Source organism: Scyliorhinus torazame, chromosome 5 (assembly GCF_047496885.1).
Source record: "Scyliorhinus torazame isolate Kashiwa2021f chromosome 5, sScyTor2.1, whole genome shotgun sequence".
Classification (NCBI taxonomy): Eukaryota; Metazoa; Chordata; class Chondrichthyes; order Carcharhiniformes; family Scyliorhinidae; genus Scyliorhinus; species Scyliorhinus torazame.
This window is the reverse complement of record NC_092711.1, coordinates 135,048,493-135,070,878: the sequence shown is the minus strand read 5'-3', so window position 1 is coordinate 135,070,878 and position 22,386 is coordinate 135,048,493. Positions and strand designations below refer to the sequence as shown.

Below are 22,386 nucleotides of genomic sequence, written 5' to 3'. Positions count from 1 at the left end.
CCGTGGAATGCCCTACCTGCAACAGTAGTGAACTCGCCAACATTGAGGGCATTTAAAAGTTTATTGGATAAACATATGGATGATAATGGCATATTGTAGGTTAGATTGCTTTTGTTTCGGTGCAACATCGTGGGCCGATGGGCCTGTACTGCGCTGTATCGTTCTATGTTCTATGTTCTATGTCCCCTCCCCCTCAAACCCCCTGATCCTGAGAGATCTACGTCAGTTATTCCCATCAAATTTCCCAACAGAGGAATCCCTGGACTGTGGACCTTTCCTGACAGTTAGAAACCTTTTGGTTCCATTCCCGCGGCTACTGCCACCCACAGTACAGGACAGGGTGCTCTCGGGGGGGTGGGTGGGAGTGGGGAGGATCTCGGAAACTTACCAGGTGATGCAGGAGGAGGAGGAGGCCTCGGTGGTGGAGTTGAAAGGTAAGTGGGAGGAGGAGTTGGGAGAGGAAATTGGGGAAGGGACGTGGGCAGATGCCCTGGGGAGGGTGAACTCTTCCTCTTCATGTGCGAGGCTCAGCCTCATCCAGTTTAAGGTGCTGCACAGGGCACACGTGACCGGGACAAGGACGAGCAGGTTCTTTGGGGGGTGAGGACAGGTGTGTTAGGTGCTCAGGGAGCCCAGCAAATCTCACCCATATGTTCTGGGCATGCCCAGCGCTGGAGGAATTTTGGAAGGGCTTAGCGAGGACGGTGTCGAGGGTGGTAGGATCCAGGGTCAAACCGGGCTGGGGGCTCGCAATATTTGGGGTGGCAGAGGAGCCGGGAGTGCAGGAGGCGAAAGAGGCCGGAATTCTGTCCTTTGCGTCCCTGGTAGCCCGGCGAAGGATTCTCCTTCAGTGGAAGGATGCGAGGCCCCCAAGCGTGGAATCCTGGATCAGCGATTTGGCAGGGTTCATTAAATTGGAGAGGGTGAAATTCGCCTTGAGAGGGTCGGGACAAGGGTTCTTTAGGCGGTGGCAACCGTTCTTAGACTTTCTGGCAGAACGATAGACATTGGTCAATGGCAGCAGCAGCTCGGGGTGGGGTTTACTTTATGTTTGTTTATGTTATTTACACTGGAGGGTCTGAGGGGGTGTATACACCTCTTGTGTTAAGTCAGGGTGTTAATGTTAATTTATTATTTATGTATGGGGGGAGGGGTTTGGGGGGTTGTTTTTTTTAGATTGTGTTTTGTACTTAACCCTGTTGGGTTCTTTTTTCTTATTTTGTTATTGATATTTTATGAAAACCTTTAATAAAAATTATTTAAAAAAACAAAAGAAACCTTTTGGTTCTGTAATAATTTGAATGACTTGTCACCGACCCAACGCTTTTTTCCACTTCCTTGCTGCTGTAATCTGAGAGCAGAACTGAGCATCGTGTAGGCTGTGGTCTAACTGATTCCCCGCCACACAATGTTCGACATAACTTCTCTGTTTTCAATAGCGCCCCAACAGAAACGCAGCCCGACTTTTTGTATTTTTGGACGATATAAAGGCTGTGTTAACCTCCGCTGCCAATTGTACTGAATTGTACCCCCAAAGCTGTACTTTTATATATCCAAAGGACCGTGAGGCCTATTTCTCACTCCAACCCATAATGCACCTCGCTTTCGGACAGAGTTCATAAAGTTTCTTGAGTGGGTGGGCGCGCGCCCACCGTGTCATCTGGCGCAACATTTCGATCGGTGCGCCCTCCCACAATCAAGCAGGCCGTCGCACAGGGAACAGGAGGAGGCCCATTCAGCCCCTTCTCCAGCCTGTTACACAGGAACAGGAGGAGGCCCATTCAGCCCCTTCTCCAGTCTGTTACACAGGAACAGGAGGAGGCCCATTCAGCCCATTCTCCAGCCTGTTAAACTGGAACAGGAGGAGGCCCATTCAGCCCCTTCTCCAACCTGTTACACAGAACAGGAGGAGGCCCATTCAGCCCCTTCTCCAGCCTGATACACAGGAACATGAGGTGGCCCATTCAGCCCCTTCTCCAGTCTGTTACACAGGAACAGGAGGAGGCCCATTCAGCCCCTTCTCCAGCCTGTTACACAGGAACAGGGGGAGGCCCATTCAGCCCTTTCTCCAGCCTGTTACACGGGAACATGAGGAGGCCCATTCAGCCCCTTCTCCAGCCTGTTACACAGGAACAGGAGGAGGCCCATTCAGCCCCTTCTCCAGCCTGTTACACCGATAACTGTGCTGTGGTTACAGGGTGTGGCACTTAGCTGCGTTGCTGCTTCAGGAAGCCGGGGCGGATGCAATGGGGAAAACGTCCTCCTCGCGTGATGTGTCAATTCTGGGATCCTTTTGGAAACAGAAAGTGAAAGCCAGTGGTATTTTGGCATTGATTGCTAATGGAATAGAGTGGCTTTTGAAACTCTATCGGGCATTGATGAGACGGTACCTGGAGCATTGTGCTCAGTTTTGTTCCATTTACTTGAGGAAGGATGTAAATGCATTAGAAACGGCTCAGAGAAGGTTCACTAGGTTGAGTCCAGGGGTGAAGGACTTGTCTTATGAAGAAAAATTGAGCAGTTTAGGCCTATACTCGCTGGAGTTTAGAAGAATGGGAGGAGATCACACTGAGGTCTATAAGATGCTAAAGAGCATTGACGGGGTCGACATAGGGTGTCTCCCTTGTAGAACATTCTAGAATAAGAGGACATCATTTCAGGCTAAGGGGGGGCAGATTTAAAACAGAAATGAGGAGGAATGGCTTCACTCAAAGGGCCGGGAATCTGTTGAATTCTCTACCCCACAGTGAGGTGGACATGAAGCAATTTAAGGAGGAGAAAGATAGGGGGCATGATTCTCCCTTCCCGCAGCTGGCCAATGGGGTTTCCCATTATGGTCACCCCACACTGTCGGGAACCCCTTGGGAAAGTGCGCGCCGCCAGCGCACCGGAGGATCCTATTGCCGGAGAATTCCACTGAGGGTTTGTAACTAATAGCAGGATGGGGGGTTTCGGAAGGCGGCGTTAAGGCCGAGATGGGATCAGCCCTGATTGTCATTGAATGGCGGAGTGGGCTCGAGTGGCCGAATGTCCTACTCCTGCTCCTGGTTTCTTCTGTTCCTTACCTGGGCCGATCCTACAATAGGCTCTCCATTTCCCTCGTCCAAGCCCTACAGAGGCTGGCTTGGAAGGAAGGAGTGCCCCCATGGCACAGGCCCGGCCGCAGATTGGTGGGTCCCAATCGCAGGCCAGGCCACCATGGAGGCACCCCCAGGGCCGGATCCCTCCGCGCCCCCCCCCTCCCCGAGGACCGCACCAGCCGGCCTGCCAGCCAGGTCCCACCGTGTGGGACCATGTCCGTTTCACGCTGGCGGGACTGGCCGAAAAATGGACGGCCATTCGGCCCATCGGGGCCCGGGGAATAGCCGGCTCCGGTGTGGCGTGATCCCCGTCCCCCTCCCAAAAAGTGCCGCCGGAGAATACGGCAGCCGGCGTTGGAGCGGTGTGGCGGGATTCATGCCACCCTCCGGGTTTCTCCGAGTCGGCGGGGGGGGTCGGAGAATCCCGCCCCTTATTTTTGCTGTTCAGGGAATCTAAAACACATGGGGGAGGGGGAAGGCTGGTGTGCACAGTCTTACGATGGGTGGGGGGGGGGGGGGCATTTTGGGACTGAGCTGAGGAGAAATCTCTTCCCTCGTAGTGTTGTGAATCTTTGGATTTCTCTATCCCAGAGGCTTGTGGGATGCACCCTCGTCGAACATGCTTAAGGCTGCATTAGACTTTGGGTATGACCTTGAGGGGATCATGGAATACGTGGAGCAACTGGGGAAAGTTGAGGCGGAAGATCAGCCCCGATCGGATTGACTTGGGGAGCAGGCTCAAGGGGCTTGGTTAGGCCGCAACTGGTGTAATTGCGTGCAGTCTTGATCCCCTTGCCTCAGAAAGGTTGACCAGACTTGGTCCAGAATCACGTGTAGGCCAGACTGTGTAAGGACGACAGATTTTCCCTTCTCTTAAAAGGGGGATGTTATCCCATATGGCGCTAATCCCGGTAATGATGACCCTGACAACTGTCATCGATCGTCATTGGTGGGGGGGGGGGGGGGGGGGGGGGGGGGGGTTGGACTAACTGGATTGCTCCCTCAGGGAGCTGGAACAGACATGATGGGCTGAATGTTCTCCTGCTGCGTTGTGTGTGTTGGTTCTATGCTCCCTTGTGCTCGAATGGAGGCTTGGGGAGGGTGGGGTTTGGTGTCAAGTGGGCATGGGAAAGAGGGAGAGAGAAGGATGGTGAGAGGGACAGTCTTTGGAATTCTCTTCCTCAAGTGGCAGTGGAGGCAGAGCCTTTGAATGTTTTTAAGGCAGATTCTTGATCAACAAGGGGAGGGGTGAAAGGTTACATTCCAAAGATGTGCAGGCCCGGTGGATTGGCCACGCTAAATTGCCCCTTGGTGTCCAAAGAGGTATGGCTGAGGTGTGGGTATGGAGATATGATGGGGGAGTGGGCCTAGCTCGGGTGCTCTTTCAGAGGGTCGGGGCAGACTTGATGGGCCGAATAGCCTCCTTCTGCACGCTAAGGGTCACTATGAATTGCGGAGCGGGCTCGAGGGGCTCACTCGCTTGCTCCTAATTCGTATGTTTGCAGAACGGGAAAGAGGGGAGCTGTGCGAGAGAGAGGGAGAGACAGGGTATGGGGTTTGGCCCTCCCCACGCCCTCATATGAGGAACGGTTGAGGACTCTGGGTCTGTACTCGTTGGAGTTTAGAAGGATGAGAAGGGATCTTATTGAAACTTACAGGACCCTGCGAGGCCTGGATAGAGTGGACGTGGAGAGGATGTTTCCCCTTGCAGGAAAAACTACAACCAGAGGACACAATCTCAGACTAAAGGGACGATCCTTTAAAACAGAGATGAGGAGGAATTTCTCCAGCCAGAGGGTGGTGAATCTGTGGAACTCTTTGCCGCAGAAGGTTGTGGAGGCCAAGTCACGGAGTGTCTTTAAGACAGAGATAGATAGGTTCTTGATTAATAAGGGGATCAGGGGTTATGGGGAGAAGGCAGGAGAATGGAGATGAGAAACTATCAGCCATGATTGAATGGCGGAGCAGACTCGATGGGCCGAGTGGCCTAATTCTGCTCCTATGTCTTGTGAGAGACGCATGGAATGAGAAAGTCAGAACGAGAGGGAGGGAGTTGGAGATGGGACGAGGGCAGCACGGCGGCGCAGTGGGTGAGCCCTGCTGCCTCACGGAGCCGAGGTCCCAGGTTCGATCCCGGCCCTGGCTCACTGTCCGTGTGGAGTTTGTACACAGAGAGAGAGAGAGAGAGAAAATCCCGAGCATCGGTGAGGCTGTCCTTCGCAAGCTGGTCAGGTCTCCACAGCTCTTCAGCTGTCAGGGAGAGAGAGCTGATATCCCGTAATTAACTCTGGTATGCGGAATACAGGCCGGATTAGGAGGTAAACAGGCCAGCCTGTGTCTGCCAATCATCCCCGCGGCGCAGCCGAGGCTTGGCACTCCTGGCGGACCTGGGTTCAAATCCCACCCACGGCAGCTGGGGGCACATTTAATTAAATCAGCAAATCAGTCTGTGATTGTTGTTTGAAAACAAACCCTATGGTCCTGTTGTTCACCCTGGGGTAACACGGACTGCAACACGATGCAGTTAAACGATGGAGCAGACACCAAACGTAGGCGTTGGTTCAATAAGGTTTATTGAACTCCAGTAACGAAGCACACAGCTGCCTGTGGGTTGACTCTCTACTACTCTAAGTAAACTAACATTAACTATCTAGACCAGGCTAGCTCTGAGCCACGTGTAGAAGGTGCTGACTGATTTGTACACCCTGACTGTCACTACAGCTGTCACCAGTGGAAAGAGGCGGAGTGCTGATGCCTCGTGTGTTTTATAGTTGGAAGCCCCCCTCGGCTGTTCTGACTTGTGATTGGTTGTGTTCTGTTCTGTATGTTGATTGGCTCACCTGGGTGTCTGTCACTGCCTGCTTTTACCTCATGATGTGCATGGGTGCATATTATGACACCTACCTGGTCGCGACCGGACACCCTTCGAGAGGGTTGCCTTTACCGGCATCACCGGTACCCGGTGGGCACCACGGGGACTAGGTGAATAGATAGATAGGGGCTATAGATGGCCGGCACAGACACGATGGGCCGGGTGACCTCTTTCCGCGCTGGAAGTGCACGAACCTGCAGGCCTCTCCTTTGGCCTACTTGCCTCTGCAGATTTGTGGGTCCCGATGCCAGTGCCAATGGTAGCCTCCTACCCGGTATGAAAGTTGTTGGGGTGTGGCTCCAACAGCACGGGGCCTTGGTGAGGTCTCACCCGGGGCACTGGGCACAGTTCTGGTCACCTTGCCCGAGGAGGGACGTACCGGCATCGGAGGCCGTTCAGAGAAGGTTCACTGGGCCGATTCCCGAGATGAAGGGGGTTTGTCCGATGAGGAAAGGTTGAGCCGGACGGGGCCGGTACCCATTGGAGTTTAGAAAGAACCAGAGGAGATCTTATTGAAACAGATCAGATTCTGAGGGGGGGGGGGGCGTTTGACGGGGTGGATGCTGGGAGGATGTTTCCCCCCCTCGTGGGGGGGGGCGGGATCGAGAACTGGGGCGAAAATGAGGGGGGTCTCCCATTGTAGACGGGGATGAGGAGGAATTTCTTCTCTCAGAGGGAGGCCAGTCTGTGGAATCCTCTCCCCCAGAGAAGCAGCGGAGGCTGCGGGCCACCAAATATATTCAAGGCCCGAGTTAGAGAGGGTTCTGATCGGCGGGGGAGCCGGGGGTTCATGGGGATGAGGGTGGGTTGAGGGATGGGTGGGGGGAGGACAGGCAGCAGAGTGGGGTTGAGGCCTCGTTCGATCAGATCAGCTGCGAGGCTCGAGGGGCCGAATGGCCTGCAGCCCCACTACTGGTTCTTGTGGTCTTCTGGACTGAGGGAAGGGGAGGTGGGCCTGATGGACAAGAGAGGCCATGGGGAGATGGCATCTCTCTCTCTCTTCTTGAATCTTTCTTCCCATCTCTCTCTCTCTCTGAATCTTTCACCCCATCTGTCTCTCTCTGACGCTTCTTGAATCTTTCTTCCCATCTCTCTCTCTCTCTGAATCTTTCTCCCCATCTGTCTCTCTCTGACGCTTCTTGAATCTTTCTTCCCATCTCTCTCTCTCTCTGAATCTTTCTCCCCATCTGTCTCTCTCTGACGCTTCTTGAATCTTTCTCCCCCATCTCTCTCTCTTTCTGAATCTTTCCCCCCCCATCTCTCTCTCCGAGTCTTTCTCCGCATCTCTCTCTCTCGCACCCTGTCACTCTCATTCCCCATCTCTCTCCATTTCCCCTTCATCCCACTTCCCCATCTTTCCCTGGTTTCCCCTCGCTCTCCCTACCTTTTTCTTTCTCTCTCCCTCTCTCTTGCTACCTCTCTCTCTCTCCCCTTTCTCTGTTCCGGTTTCTCTCTCTCACACACTCACTCCCCATCCCTTTCTCTCTCTCTTCAATCTCTGCCTCTCGCTCTCAGTCTCCTTAACTTTCTCCTATCTATCGCTCTCTGCCTCTCACTCTGTCTTTTCCTTCCTCTCTATTCTGCATGTGCCTCTCCCCATTTCTCGTTCCCTCCATGTGTTTCTTTCTCGCTCCCTGTCCCTGTATGTACCTGTCTCTCTCTCCCTCTCCCTCTCTCTCATCCTCCCTGCCCCCCTATTTTTATCTCTCACTTTCAGCGGGATTCTCCGACCCCGCGCCGAGTTGGAGAATTGCCGGTGGGCCGCGCGGATCGCACCAGGCCGCCCCGACGGCGGGTGAGGGTCGGGTGGCAGCCTTTGGGGAGGGAAGGGGTCCGATCCCGGGGGGGGGGGGGGAACACCTCCGATGTGGCCTGGCCCGCGATCGGGGCCCACCGGTCGGCGAGCCGGCCTCTGTGGCTGGGGGTCGCCTTTCCTACGCGCCGGCCCCTGTAGCCCTGCGCCATGTTGCGTTGTCTGAGGCTACTGCGCATGTCCTCGTTGCCGCCGGTGCCACTGCCCCATGCACGGATGCCGCGGAGCACAGTTCGCGCCGGGATCGGCCGCTGGAGCGGCACGGACCGCTCCAGCGGCGTCCTGGCCCCCTGGAGGGGCCAGAATTAGTCGTGGGAGCGGCGTTTACGATGGTGTGGACACTCTGCTGCGGGATGGGAGAATCCCGCCCTACGTCTCTCTCTCTCTCTCCCCCCACTCTCCTCAGGTGTGTCTTTCCCTCTCCCTCCACAGCTGTCAGCCCCTCTCCTCTCCCCACGTAGGTCTCTCTGTTCCTCGCTCTTCCTCCCCCCGCTCTCCCCATGTGTGTCTCTCTCACTCTCTCTCTATCTCTCTCTCTTCCCATTTATGCCTCACTCTCCTTCCCCTTCTCTTTCTACCCATGTTTGGGCTGGTTTAGCGCAGTGGGCTAAACAGCCGGCTTGCAATGCAGAGCAAGACCAGCAACGCGGGTTCAATTCCCGTAGCGGCCTCCCCGAACAGACGCCGGAATGTGGCGACTAGGGGCTTCTCACAGTAACTTCATTGAAGCCTGCTTATGACAATAAGCGATTTTCATTTGTCATTTGTCATTTGATCTCCTCTCTCTCTCCCCTCTCCCCCTCCATCTCTCTCTCTCTCACCCTCACCACCCACCTGCCTCTCTCGCCCCCACCCCCCCCTCTCTCCCTATCTCTCCCTCTCGTTCCCCCCTCCCCAACATGTGCCTCTCTCTCTCTTTCTCTCTGCCCCCTCTCCCTCCCGGCTTGGGTGAGCCATACCAAGGGGCCCTCTGAATCCAGGGAAACCGGTTGCCGTGACAACCGACGTGCCCATTGAGAGGGGGGGAGAAGTGGTGGAGGGAGGCGGAGAGGTTCCTTGGCCACCATGCCGCTTCCCCCCCACCCCACCCCCGAAAGCTCCTCCAGCTGGCACAAGCGCTGGGTCTGTGTGTTCAGCTGCGACCAGCAGCCCTCTTTAAGCTTCAATCAGCCTGACCCAAACAGGCTCCAGCTTGTTGTTTATGCCAAGAAAAGAAACAAGCTGTTCCGAGAGAGTTCCTGTGACTTCAAACAATATTCAGGGCAGGCAGGCAGAGCTAAAATAACCATCTCAAGGGAGAGAGCAGGCAAAAGGTCTCCTCTCTCGGATCGAGCATTCGTTTGGGGAGGTCAGTGGATATTTCACCTTTGACATCTAACCCCGTGCTGTACCTGTTCTGGGAGTGTTTGATGGGGACAGTGTAGAGGGAGCTTTACTCTGTATCTAACTCTGTGCTGTACCTGTCCTGGGAGTGTTTGATGGGGACAGTGTAGAGGGAGCTTTACTCTGTATCTAACCCCGTGCTGTACCTGTCCTGGGAGTGTTTGATGGGGACAGTGTAGAGGGAGCTTTACTCTGTATCTAACCCCGTGCTCTCCCTGTCCTGGGAGTGTTTGATGGGGACAGTGTAGAGGGAGCTTTACTCTGTATCTAACCCCGTGCTGTACCTGTCCTGGGAGTGTTTGATGGGGACAGTGTAGAGGGAGCTTTACTCTGTATCTAACCCCGTGCTGTACCTGTCCTGGGAGTGTTTGATGGGGACAGTGTAGAGGAAGCTTTACTCTGTATCTAACCCTGTGCTGTACCTGTCCTGGGAGTGTGTGACGGGGACAGTGCAGAGGGAGCTTTACTCTGTATCTAACCCCGTGCTGTACCTGTCCTGGGAGTGTTTGATGGGGATAGTGTAGAGGAAGCTTTACTCTGTATCTAACCCCGTGCTGTACCTGTCCTGGGAGTGTTTGATGGGGACAGTGTAGAGGGAGCTTTACTCTGTATCTAACCCCGTGCTGTACCTGTCCTGGGAGTGTTTGATGGGGACAGTGTAGAGGAAGCTTTACTCTGTATCTAACCCCGTGCTGTACCTGTCCTGGGAGTGTTTGATGGGGACAGTGTAGAGGGAGCTTTACTCTGTATCTAACCCCGTGCTGTACCTGTCCTGGGAGTGTTTGATGGGGACAGTGTAGAGGAAGCTTTACTCTGTATCTAACCCCGTGCTGTACCTGTCCTGGGAGTGTTTGATGGGGACAGTGTAGAGGGAGCTTTACTCTGTATCTAACCGCGTGCTGTACCTGTCCTGGGAGTGTTTGATGGGGACAGTGTCGAGGGAGCTTTACTCTGTATCTAACACCGTGCTGTACCTGGCTTGGGAGTGTTTGATGGGGACAGTGTAGAGGAAGCTTTACTCTGTATCGAACCCCGTGCTGTACCTGTCCTGGGAGTGTTTGATGGGGACAGTGTAGAGGGAGCTTTACTCTGTATCTAACCCCGTGCTGTACCTGTCCTGGGAGTGTTTGATGGGGACAGTGTAGAGGGAGCTTTACTCTGTATCTAACCCCGTGCTGTACCAGTCCTGGGAATGTTTGATGGGGACAGTATAGAGGGAGCTTTACTCTGTATCTAACCCCGTGCTGGACCTGTCCTGGGAGGGTTTGATGTGGATAGATTACATAGATTACATAGAACATACAGTGCAGAAGGAGGCCATTCGGCCCATCGAGTCTGCACCGACCCACATTAATCCCTCACTTCCACCCAATAACCCCTCCCAACCCTTATGGACACTACGGGTAATTTAGCATGGCCAATCCACCTAACCTGCACGTCTTTGGACTGTGGGAGGAAACCGGAGCACCCGGAGGAAACCCACGCGGACACGGGGAGAACGTGCAAACTCCGCACAGACAGTGACCCAGCGGGGAATCGAACCTGGGACCCTGGCGCTGTGAAGCCACAGTGCTAATCACTTGTGCTACCGTGCTGCCCCCAGTGTAGGGTAGTGTAGGGGGAGCTTTTCTCTGTATCTAACCCTGTGCTGTATCTGTCCTGGGAGTGTTTGGTAGGGACAGTGTAGAGGGAGCTTTACTCTGTATCTAGCCCCGTGCTGTACCTGTCCTGGGAGTGTTTGAATAGGCTGTGTAGAGGAAGCTTTCCTCTGTATTCACCCCGTGCTGTGTCCTGGGAGTGTTTGATGGGGACAGTGTAGAGGGAGCTTTACTCTGTATCTGACCCCGTGCTGCACCTGTCCTGGGAGTGTGTGATGGGGACAGTGGAGAGGGAGCTTTACTCTGTATCTAACCCCGTGCTGTACCTGTCCTGGGAGTGTTTGCTGGGGGACAGTGTAGAGGGAGCTTTACTCTGTATCTAACCCCGTTCTGTACCTGTCCTGGGAGTGATTGCTGGGGGACAGTGTAGAGGGAGCTTTACACTGTATCTAACTCCGTGCTGTACCTGTCCTGGGAATGTTTGAGGCGGCACAGTGTAGAGGGAGCTTTACTCTGCATCTAACTCCGTGCTGTACCTGTCCTGGGAGTGTTTGATGGGGACAGTGTAGAGGGAGCTTTACTCTGTATCTAACCCCGTGCTGTACCTATCCTGGGAGTGTTTGATGGGGACAGTGTAGAGGGAGCTTTACTCTGTATCTAACCCCGTGCTGTCCGTGTCCTGGGAGTGTTTGATGGGGACAGTGTAGAGGGAGCTTTACTCTGTATCTAACCCCGTGCTGTACCTGTCCTGGGAGTGTTTGATGGGGTCAGTGTAGAGGGAGCTTTACTCTGTATCTAACCCCGTGCTTTACCTGTCCTGGGAATGTTTGATGGGGACAGTGTAGAGGGAGCTTTGCTCTGCATATAACCCCTTGCTGCACCTGTCCAGGGAGTGTTTGATGGGGACAGTGTCGAGGGAGCTTTACTCTGTATCTCACCCCTTGCTGTACCTGTCCTGGGAATGTTTGATGGGGACAGTATAGAGGGAGCTTTACTCTGTATCTAACCCCGTGCTGAACCTGTCCTGGGAGTGTTTGGTAGGGACAGTGTAGAGGGAGCTTTACTCTGTATCTAACCCTGTGCTGTATCTGTCCTGGGAGTGTTTGGTAGGGACAGTGTAGAGGGAGCTTTACTCTGTATCTAGCCCCGTGCTGCACCTGTCCTGGGAGTGTTTGAACAGGCTGTGTAGTTGAAGCTTTCCTCTGTATTCACCCCGTGCTGTGTCCTGGGAGTGTTTGATGGGGACAGTATAGAGGGAGCTTTACTCTGTATCTAACCCCGTGCTGAACCTGCCCTGGGAGTGTTTGATGGGGATAGTGTAGGGGGAGCTTTACTCCGTATCTAACCCTGTGCTGTATCTTTCCTGGGAGTGTTTGGTAGGGACTGTGTAGAGGGAGGTTTTCCCTGTCTCTAGCCCCGTGCTGCACCTGTCCTGGGAGTGTTTGAATAGGCTGTGTAGAGGAAGCTTTCCTCTGTATTCACCCTGTGCTGTGTCCTTGGAGTGTTTGATGGGGACAGTGTAGAGGGAGCTTTACTCTGTATCTGACCCCGTGCTGCACCTGTCCTGGGAGTGTGTGATGGGGACAGTGGAGAGGGAGCTTTACTCTGTATCAAACCCCGTGCTGTACCTGTCCTGGGAGTGTTTGCCGGGGGACAGTGTAGAGGGAGCTTTACACTGTATCTAACCCCGTGCTGTACCTGTCCTGGGAGTGTTTGATGGGGACCGTGCAGAGGGGGCTTTACACTGTATCTAACCCCATGCTGTACCTGTCCTGGGAATGTTTGATGTGGGACAGTCTAGAGGGAGCTTTACTCTGCATCTAACTCCGTGCTGTACCTGTACTGGGAGTGTTTGATGGGGACGGTGTAGAGGGAGCTTTACTCTGTATCTAACCCCGTGCTGTACCTGTCCTGGGAGTGTTTGATGGGGACAGTGTGGAGGGAGCTTGACTCTGTATCTAACCCCGTGTTGTACCTGTCCTGGGAGTGTTTGATGGGGACAGTGTGGAGGGAGCTTTACTCTGTATCTAACCCCGTGCTGTACCTGTCCTGGGAGTGTTTGAATAGGCTGTGTAGAGGAAGCTTTCCTCTGTATTCACCCCGTGCTGTGTCCTTGGAGTGTTTGATGGGGACAGTGTAGAGGGAGCTTTACTCGGTATCTGACCCCGTACTGCACCTGTCCTGGGAGTGTGTGATGGGGACAGTGGAGAGGGAGCTTTACTCTGTATCTAACCCCGTGCTGTACCTGTCCTGGGAGTGTTTGCTGGGGGACAGTGTAGAGGGAGCTTTACACTATCTAACCCCATGCTGTACCTGTCCTGGGAATGTTTGATGGGGGACAGTCTAGAGGGAGCTTTACTCTGCATCTAACTTCGTGCTGTACCTGTCCTGGGAGTGTTTGATGGGGACAGTGTAGAGGGAGCTTTACTCTGCATCTAACCTCGTGCTGTACCTGTCCTGGGAGTGTTTGATGGGGACAGTGTCGAGGGGACTTTACTCTGTATCTAACCCCGTGCTGTACCTGTCCTGGAAGTGTTTGATGGGGACAGTGTAGAGGGAGCTTTACTCTGTATCTACCCCCGTGCTGTACCTGTCCTGGGAGTGTTTGATGGGGTCAGTGTAGAGGGAGCTTTACTCTGTATCTAACCCCGTGCTGTACCTGTCCTGGGAGTGTTTGATGGGGACAGTGTCGAGGGAGCTTTACTCTGTATCTACCCCCGTGCTGTACCTGTCCTGGGAGTGTTTGATGGGGTCAGTGTAGAGGGAGCTTTACTCTGTATCTAACCCCGTCCTGTACCTGTCCTGGGAGTGTTTGATGGGGACAGTGTCGAGGGAGCTTTACTCTGTATCTAACCCCGTGCTGTACCTGTCCTGGGAGTGTTTGATGGGGACAGTGTCGAGGGAGCTTTACTCTGTATCTAACCCCGTGCTGTACCTGTCCTGGGAGTGTTTGATGGGGACAGTGTAGAGGGAGCTTTACTCTGTATCTAACCCCGTGCTGTACCTGTCCTGGGAGTGTGTGATGGGGACAGTGGAGAGGGAGCTTTACTCTGTATCTAACCCCGTGCTGTACCTGTCCTAGGAGTGTTTGCTGGGGGACAGTGTAGAGGGAACTTTACACTGTATCTAACCCCATGCTGTACCTGTCCTGGGAATGTTTGATGGGGGACAGTCTAGAGGGAGCTTTACTCTGCATCTAACTCCGTGCTGTACCTGTCCTGGGAGTGTTTGATGGGGACAGTGTAGAGGGAGCTTTACTCTGCATCTAACCCCGTGCTGTACCTGTCCTGGGAGTGTTTGATGGGGACAGTGTCGAGGGGGCTTTACTCTGTATCTAACCCCGTGCTGTACCTGTCCTGGAATTGTTTGATGGGGAGAGTGTCGAGGGAGCTTTACTCTGTATCTACCCCCGTGCTGTACCTGTCCTGGTAGTGTTTGATGGGGTCAGTGTAGAGGGAGCTTTACTCTGTATCTAACCCCGTGCTGTACCTGTCCTGGGAGTGTTTGATGGGGACAGTGTAGAGGGAGCTTTACTCTGTATCTAACCCCGTGCTGTACCTGTCCTGGGAGTGTTTGATGGGGACAGTGTCGAGGGAGCTTTACTCTGTATCTAACCCCGTGCTGTACCTGTCCTGGGAGTGTTTGATGGGGACAGTGTAGAGGGAAGCTTTACACTGTATCTAACCCCCGTGCTGTAGCTGTCCTGGGAGTGTTTGATGGGGACAGTGTAGAGGGAGCTTTACTCTGTATCTAACCCCGTGCTGTACCTGTCCTGGGAGTGTTTGATGTGGACAGTGTAGAGGGAGATTTACTCTGTATCTAACCCCGTGCTGTACCTGTCCTGGGAGTGTTTGATGGGGACAGTGTAGAGAAGCTTTACTCTGTATCTAACCCCGTTCTGTACCTGTCCTGGGAGTGTTTGATGGAGACAGTGTCAAGGGAATGCTAGCAGTCTGAGCTGCCTGCTGACATGGCGTAGCTGCATGTTGAACACAAGGATGTTTGTGTGGGGCTGTAAATATTTTCCTTATTGTGCTCTGTGTCTGGCCCCGGCTGATAAGGGCGACATAAATCATCGTCAAGAAATTTGTTTACCCTGGCCCTCCCTGCTTGAAGGCCCTGCCTCCGTTGCCGGGTGACTGGTTCAGGCCGTGTTGAGAGCCTGCTGGTACCTTTGTGCCCTGTCACCGCCGCCTGTGCATCCCCGCACCAGCTCAGGACATTCGACTGCATGGGGCTTCGGCTCCCAGCTCCACCATCACGACCTTTACTTCATCTAAAAGCTGCCCATGAGAGAGGCTTCCTCGCCCGGGGTCCAGGAATTAGGTCCCCCCTGGTGGTTGCAATCCTGCACACGAAACCCCGCACCACCCACGAACCCCGTCGCGACCCGACCCCCCCCCCGTTCCACACAACCTAAACTCGCCTCTCACACTTCTCAGCTCCAGCGGATACAAACCCGGCCTGTCCCACTCTTTCCTGATAAGATAACCTATCCATTCCTGGTCTTAAGCCTGATCTGCTTCCAACAGTATTATCTGGAGAACTGGGACCCTACATCCTATCTCCATCTACAAGGCACAAGTCAGGAGTGTGATGGGATACTCTCCACTTGCCTGGGTGAGTGCGGCTCCGACAACACTCGAGAAGCTCGACACCATCCAGGACAAAGCAGCCCCGCTTTGATCGGCACCCCACCCACAAACATTCACTCCCTCCACCACCGACGCACAGTGACAGCAGTGTGTGTACCATCTACAAGATGCACCGCAGCGACTCACCAAGGCTCCTTCGACAGCACCTTCCAAACCACCACCTCTACCATCTAGAAGGACAAGGGGCAGCAGACACATGGGGAACTCCACCACCTGCAAGTTCCCCTCTGAGCCCCACACTCACCATCCTGACTGGGAAATATATCGGCCGTTCCTTCACTGTCGCCGGGTCACAATCCTGGACCTCCCTCCCTGACAGCACGGTGGGTGTCTCCCCCCTCTGCTTGGGGAAGGCAGGGGGGAGGGGGCAGGGTCTGAAGGCCTAATGTCTAGAAACGTTTCTGTGCACAGAGGATGGGAGAGGTTTGAAATGCTCCCTCACGCACTGCCTTCTCCCCCATGCTGTCCCCTCTCCCCCACACACTCCTCTCTCTCACTCTCCTCTCCCACACACCACCCCCTCTCTCACATACATTCCTCTTTCACACACTCCTTCTCTCTCACACGCTCCTCTCATGCTCCCCCGTCTCTCAGTATCCCTTCCTCTTTCTCTCTCACTTTCCCCTCGTCTCTCTCTCTCCCTCTCTGATGCACTATCAATTACGACGAGACGAGAGTAGAGAGTAATCGAGGCTTTATTTTTATTTTTAAAAAAAATATTTTTATTAAGGTTTTTTAACAACTCAATTTTTTCCCCTTACAAACAATTAAACCCCCCCCCCCCCCCCCGTAACAAAATAACGCAAATTCTCCCTGAGCAAGATATATACAAGGCAAGATGGTATATTTACATAGCTTTATACACTGGCTCTTGGCCGCGCGTACCGTTTCCCCCCACCCTCCATGCTATCTCCCGCTCGTCCATCCCCTCAAACAGTCTCTCGTTCCCCCCTCCCTCCACCCCCCCCCCCCCAGGGTTGCTGCTGCTGCTGATCGACCTTCTTCTAACGCTCCGCAAGATAGTCTAGGAACGGTTGCCACCGCCTGTAGAACCCCTGCGCAGACCCTCTCAAAGCAAACTTAATTCTCTCCAATTTTATGAACCCCGCCATGTCGTTAATCCAGGCCTCCAGGCTGGGGGGCTTCGCCTCCTTCCACAATAGCAAGACCCTTCGCCGGGCTACAGGAATGCAAAGGCCAGAATGCCGGCCTCTTTCGCCTCCTGCACTCCCGGCTCATCCACTATTCCAAATATTGCTAGCCCCCAGCTTGGCTTGACCCGGACTTTCACCACCTGGGATATTGCTCCCGCCACTCCTCTCCAGAACCCCTCCAGTGCCGGGCATGACCAAAACATATGGACATGGTTCGCCGGGCTCCCTGAACATCTTTCACATCTGTCCTCTACCCCAAAGAACCTACTCAGCCTCGCCCTCGTCAGATGCGCTCTGTGCACCACCTTAAATTGTATCAGGCTGAGCCTGGCACACGAGGAGGAGGTATTAACCCTACCCAGGGCGTCGGCCCATAGCCCTTCCTCAATCTCCTCCCCCAGCTCCTCCTCCCATTTACCTTTCAGTTCTTCTACTAGCGCTTCCCCCTCTTCTTTCATCTCCTGGTATATTTCCGACACCTTGCCCTCCCTGACCCAAACCCCCGAGATCACCCTATCTTGAACTTCTTGTGCCGGGAGCAACGGAAATTCCCTCACCTGTCGCCTCACAAAAGCCCTCACCTGCATATATCTAAATGCATTTCCCGGGGGTAACTCAAATTTCTCCTCCAGTGCCCCTAGACTTGCAAATGTCCCGTCAATGAACAGGTCCCCCATTCTTCTTATCCCCGCCCGATGCCAGCCTTGGAACCCCCCGTCCATCTTCCCCGGGACAAACCGGTGGTTACCCCTGATCGGGGACCACATCGATGCTCCCATTGCACCCCTGTGTCTTCTCCACTGGCCCCAGATCTTTAATGTTGCCGCCACCACCGGGCTTGTGGTGTATTTTGTCGGCGAGAGCGGCAGCGGTGCCGTTACCAACGCCCCCAGGCTCGTTCCCTTGCAGGACGCCATCTCCATCCTCTTCCATGCCGCCCCCTCTCCCTCCATAACCCACTTACGGATCATCGCCACATTTGCTGCCCAGTAGTAACTCTCTAGGTTTGGCAAAGCCAACCCTCCTCGGTCCCTGCTGCATTCCAAGAACCCTCTCCTAACCTCGGGGTCTTATTTGCCCACACATACCCCATAATACTCCTACCTACTCTCTTGAAAAAGCCCTTGGTGATCACGATGGGGAGGCACTGAAACACGAACAAAATCCTTGGAAGGACCACCATTTTGACCGACTGCACCCTACCCGCCAACGAGAGCGGGAGCATGTCCCATCTTTTAAAATCCTCCTCCATTTGCTCCACCACCCTCGTCAAATTCAATTTATGTAGGGCCCCCCAACTTCTGGCTATCTGGATCCCCAGATACCGAAAGCTGCTCTCCGCCCTCCTCAGCGGCAGGTCCCCTATCCCTCTTTCTTGGTCCCCTGCCTGTAGTACAAAAAGCTCACTCTTCTCTACATTAAGCTTGTAGCCTGAGAACTCTCCAAACTCCTTCAGAGTCTGCATGACCTCCACCATCCCCTCCATTGGGTCCGCCACGTATAGCAGCAGGTCATCCGCATATAGCGATACCCGATGCTCCTCTCCCCCGCGGACTATCCCACTCCATTTCTGAGACTCCCTAAGTTATATGGCCAAGGGCTCGATCGCCAATGCAAACAACAGGGGGGACAGGGGGCACCCCTGTCTCGTCCCTCGGTACAGCCGAACGTACTCTGACCTCCGCCGGTTTGTCACTACGCTCGCCACCGGGGCGCTGTAAAGGAGCTTAACCCATCTAATAAACCCTTCCCCGAACCCAAACCTGCGCAATACCTCCCAGAGGTACTCCCACTCTACTCGGTCAAAGGCTTTTTCCGCGTCCATAGCTGCCACTATCTCTGCCTCTCCCTCCTCCGATGTCATCATTATCACGTTTAAGAGCCGCCGCACATTGGTATTTAACTGCCTGCCCTTTACAAATCCCGTTTGGTCCTCGTGAATCACCCCCGGGACACAGTCCTCAATCCTAGTGGCCAGTACCTTCGCCAATAGCTTAGCATCCACATTGAGGAGCGAAATCGGCCTGTACGATCCACATTGCAGTGGATCCTTGTCTCGCTTTAGGATCAGGGAGATTGTCGCCTCCGACATTGTCTGGGGCAGGGTTCCCTCCTCTCTTGCCTCGTTGAATGTCCTCACTAGTAGCGGGGAACAGCAGGTCCACATATTTTCTATAGAATTCCACCGGGAACCCGTCCGGCCCCGGGGCCTTCCCCGCCTGCATGCTCCCCAAACCATTACTCAACTCCTCCAGCCCAATTGGTGCCCCCAAACCAACCGCCTCCTGCTCCTCCACCCTCGGGAACCCCAACTGGTCCAGGAATCGCCTCATCCCCCCTTCCTCCCCTGGGGGCTGGGACCTGTACAGCTCTTCATAGAAGTCCTTGAATACCTTATTTATTTTCGTTGCACTTCGAACCGTGGCTCCCCTTCCATCTTTGATTCCCCCTATTTCCCTCGCTGCCGCCCTCTTACGGAGCTGGTGCGCCAGCATCCGACTAGCCCTCTCCCCGTACTCGTAAGTCGCCCCTTGCGCCTTCCTCCACTGTGCCTCCGCCTTGCCCGTGGTCAGCAGGTCAAACTCCGTCTGGAGCCGTCGCCTTTCCCCAAGTAATCTTTCCTCCGGGGCCTCTGCGTATCTCCTGTCCAGCCGCAAGATCTCCCCCACTAACCTCTCCCTTTCCATTCCCTCTATCTTCTCCCTATGAGCCCTGATGGAGATCAGCTCTCCCCTGATCACCGCCTTCAACGCCTCCCATACCACCCCCACTCGCACCTCCCCGTTGTCGTTGGCCTCCAAGTACCTTTCAATACACCCCCTCACCTTCCCACACACCACCTCACCTGCCAGCAGTCCCACATCCAGCCGCCACAGCGGGCGTTGGTCCCTCTCCTCTCCCAGCTCCATTTCCACCCAGTGCGGGGCATGGTCCGAAACGGCTATGGCCGAATACTCCGTCCCCCCCACTCTTGGGATGAGCGCCCTGCCCAGAACAAAGAAATCTATCCGGGAGTAAGCCTTATGCACGTGGGAGAAAAAAGAAAATTCCCTGGCCTGCAGTCTTGCAAACCTCCATGGGTCTACTCCCCCCATCTGATCCATAAACCCCCTAAGTACCTTGGCTGCCGCCAGCCTCTTTCCCGTCCTTGATCTGGAGCGGTCCAGTGCTGAGTCCAGCACTGTATTGAAGTCCCCTCCCATTATTAGTCCTCCTATCTCCAGGTCCGGTATGCGCCCCAACATGCGCTTCATGAATCCAGCATCATCCCAGTTTGGGGCGTATACATTTACCAACACCACCCACGTCCCTTGCAACGTACCACTCACCATCACATATCTCCCTCCATTATCCGCTACGATAGTCTTGGCCTCAAATGACACATGCTCCCCCCCCCCCCAGCCACCTCTTCTGTGTCCCGTTCTCTTTCGACCAGTGCAACAACAACCCTTTCCCCACTCCCCACCTCCCTCCTCTCCCCTCCCTCCCCCCCCCCCCCCCGCTAGATCCCCGTCTAGCTTTTTTGCTCCCCCCATATCCCTCCCGTAAGTCAGCTGACACCTGCTGACCCCGGCTTCCCCCGTCATCCCTTTAACCCCCCCGTGTGGGTCTCTCCCATTCAATGTACATTCCTTTGTCCCCTTCCCGCCCTTTTTATTTTTTATTTTTTGCCGCGTGCGGGAAAAGCCCCGCGCTTCCCAAAGCCTGCCCCGCTCCCCATGGCGCTGCTCCTGTCATGGCCATGTCCCTCTCCCCCAGCCCATATATCCTTTCCTGCGCGTGGTTGACCCCCTATGTACAACAACCGTCATACTTCAACCCTCAAACACCCCCTCCCACACAAACCCTCAATTAGAGTCCAATTTTTCAGCTAGTATAAAGGTCCACGCCTCTTCGGGCGTTTCGAAGTAGTGGTGTTGGCCATTATGTGTAACCCACAGTCGCGCTGGCTGCAGCATTCCAAATTTCACCCCTTTCCGGTGCAGCACCGCTTTGGCCCGGTTGAAACCCGCTCTCCGCTTAGCGACCTCCGCGCTCCAGTGCGGGTATATTCTGATCTCCGCATTGTCCCACTTGCTGCTCCGTTCCTTCTTGGCCCATTTCAGGACCCTCTCTCTGTCCGTAAACCGGTGAAATCTCACCACCATCGCCCTTGGCGGCTCTTTTGCCTTGGGCTTCCTCGCTAGCACTCGGTGCGCCCCATCCAGCTCCAGCAATCCCGGGGGGGGGCCTCCGCACCCATCAGCGTCCCGATCATTGTGCCCGCATATGCCGCGGCATCGGCCCCCTTCACTCCTTCTGGGAGACCCAGGATCCTCAAGTTGTTTCTCCTTGATCTGTTCTCCAGGTCTTCGAGTCTTCCCGCCCATGTCCTGTGCAGCGCCTCGTGCCGCTCCACTCTCTCCGCCAGGCCCACGAGCTCGTCGTCGTTCTCACTCACTTTTTCCACCATTGCCAGTATAGGCGCCACCATCTCCTTACGCAGCTCCTCGAAGCAGCACTTGATGAACTCTTTCATCTCCTCTCTGTCCGTGGGCGCCGCCATTTTGTTTTTTTCTTCTTTCTTCTCCCGCTGCTCCAGGGCCGCTTTCCTCGCCGTTTCACTGCGGGTCCGGTCCATGCAGGTCTGTAGGGGACTTCCTCCGTTCTTCCCCACGGGTTGATTTTTTAAAAAAGGTCCGTTGGGGCTCCGTTAGCGAGCCCAAAAGTCCGTTTCTGCGGGAGCTGCCGACTCGCGCGGCTTAGCTCCGCATCGCCGCGACCCGGAACCTGATGCCTATTTCGTAATCGAGCCTTTATTACACAGAGATGTGTGGCCTCCTGCAGCTGCCGCCGAAATGGCTGCCGCTCGGAGAGCACACACATTTATACTCCGCCTACTGGGCGGAGCCAGCAGGCAGGGATCTACCCCCGCACCTGTAGTACCGTAAAACCCATATGTAAAATAAGCGATTTTCATTTCATTCAGGGGTGAACGGCGCCGGCGGGACTCTGTCGTATTGTCGCGGCCGCACGGCCCATTCGGACCGGAGAACCGGCGGCCACGCCGATTCCAGCGGCCCGCGGCCGGCGCCGCGTCGGACGCGCCGGAGCAAATGGCGCCGATTCTCCGCACCCCGGAGAACCGCGTGCCGGCGTTGGGGAGTCGCGGCGCGGCTGCGGCGATTCTCCGGCCCGGCGCGGGGCTCGGACGATCGCCCCCTCTGTCTCTGTCTCCCCTCTCTCTTCCTCTCCCCCACCCACTCCACCCCCCCCACCCCCCTCCCCCCCCCAGCCCTTGTATTTCCCGCAGTTTCCTCCTCCCTCTCTCGACTGCCTCCTGTCTCTTACCCAATTCCCTCTCTCCTTTTCCTCTCTCTCCCCCCCACCCCCCAACACCATCTCTCTCTCTCTCGCCCACCGATTCCTTCTCCCTCTCTCTCCCTCCGTCTCCTGTCTCTCACCGAGTCTCCTCTCTCTCTCTCCATCTTCCTCTTCCCCACCCACGCTCTTTCCCTCCCTCCCTCTCACTTTATCTCCTTTTCCCTCTTTCTCAGCCTGCTCTTTACTCTCTCTCCCTCCCTCACCCAATCTGCAGCTCCCTCCCTCGCCGTCTCCTGACTCACTCTCTCTCTCTCTCTCTCTCTCTCGCTTCCTCTGGTCCTCCCATGTGACTCCCCCGACACACTGCGCCCTGACTTCACCTGCCCCCAGGGACTGTGTACCCAGGTGGAGTCACAGACACAACACACACACTCGCGTGCGCGCGCACAGGCCGACCGACGCTGAAGGTGACCTCGTTTGTTTGTACCGGTGGGAGATTGTTTCCCCAGAGAGGGTGGCTCCGCTCT

The 22,386-nt window shown here is 55.0% G+C and overlaps 1 protein-coding gene across 3 annotated transcripts in view; it reads left to right on the top strand.

The window, feature by feature from the left end:
• Window positions 1-22,386, top strand: part of LOC140419823 (protein NDRG2-like) — a 270,374-nt gene that overhangs the window by 99,552 nt on the left and 148,436 nt on the right. Inside the window, exon 1 of one of the 3 annotated variants that reach the window (XM_072503847.1) lies at window positions 8,915-9,113. The exons of the other annotated variants lie outside the window; for them this stretch is intronic. The gene's annotated coding sequence lies outside the window, so the exon portion shown is untranslated. Of the gene's footprint in view, window positions 1-8,914; window positions 9,114-22,386 lie in introns of those variants that run through there. 3 annotated transcript variants of the gene reach the window in all.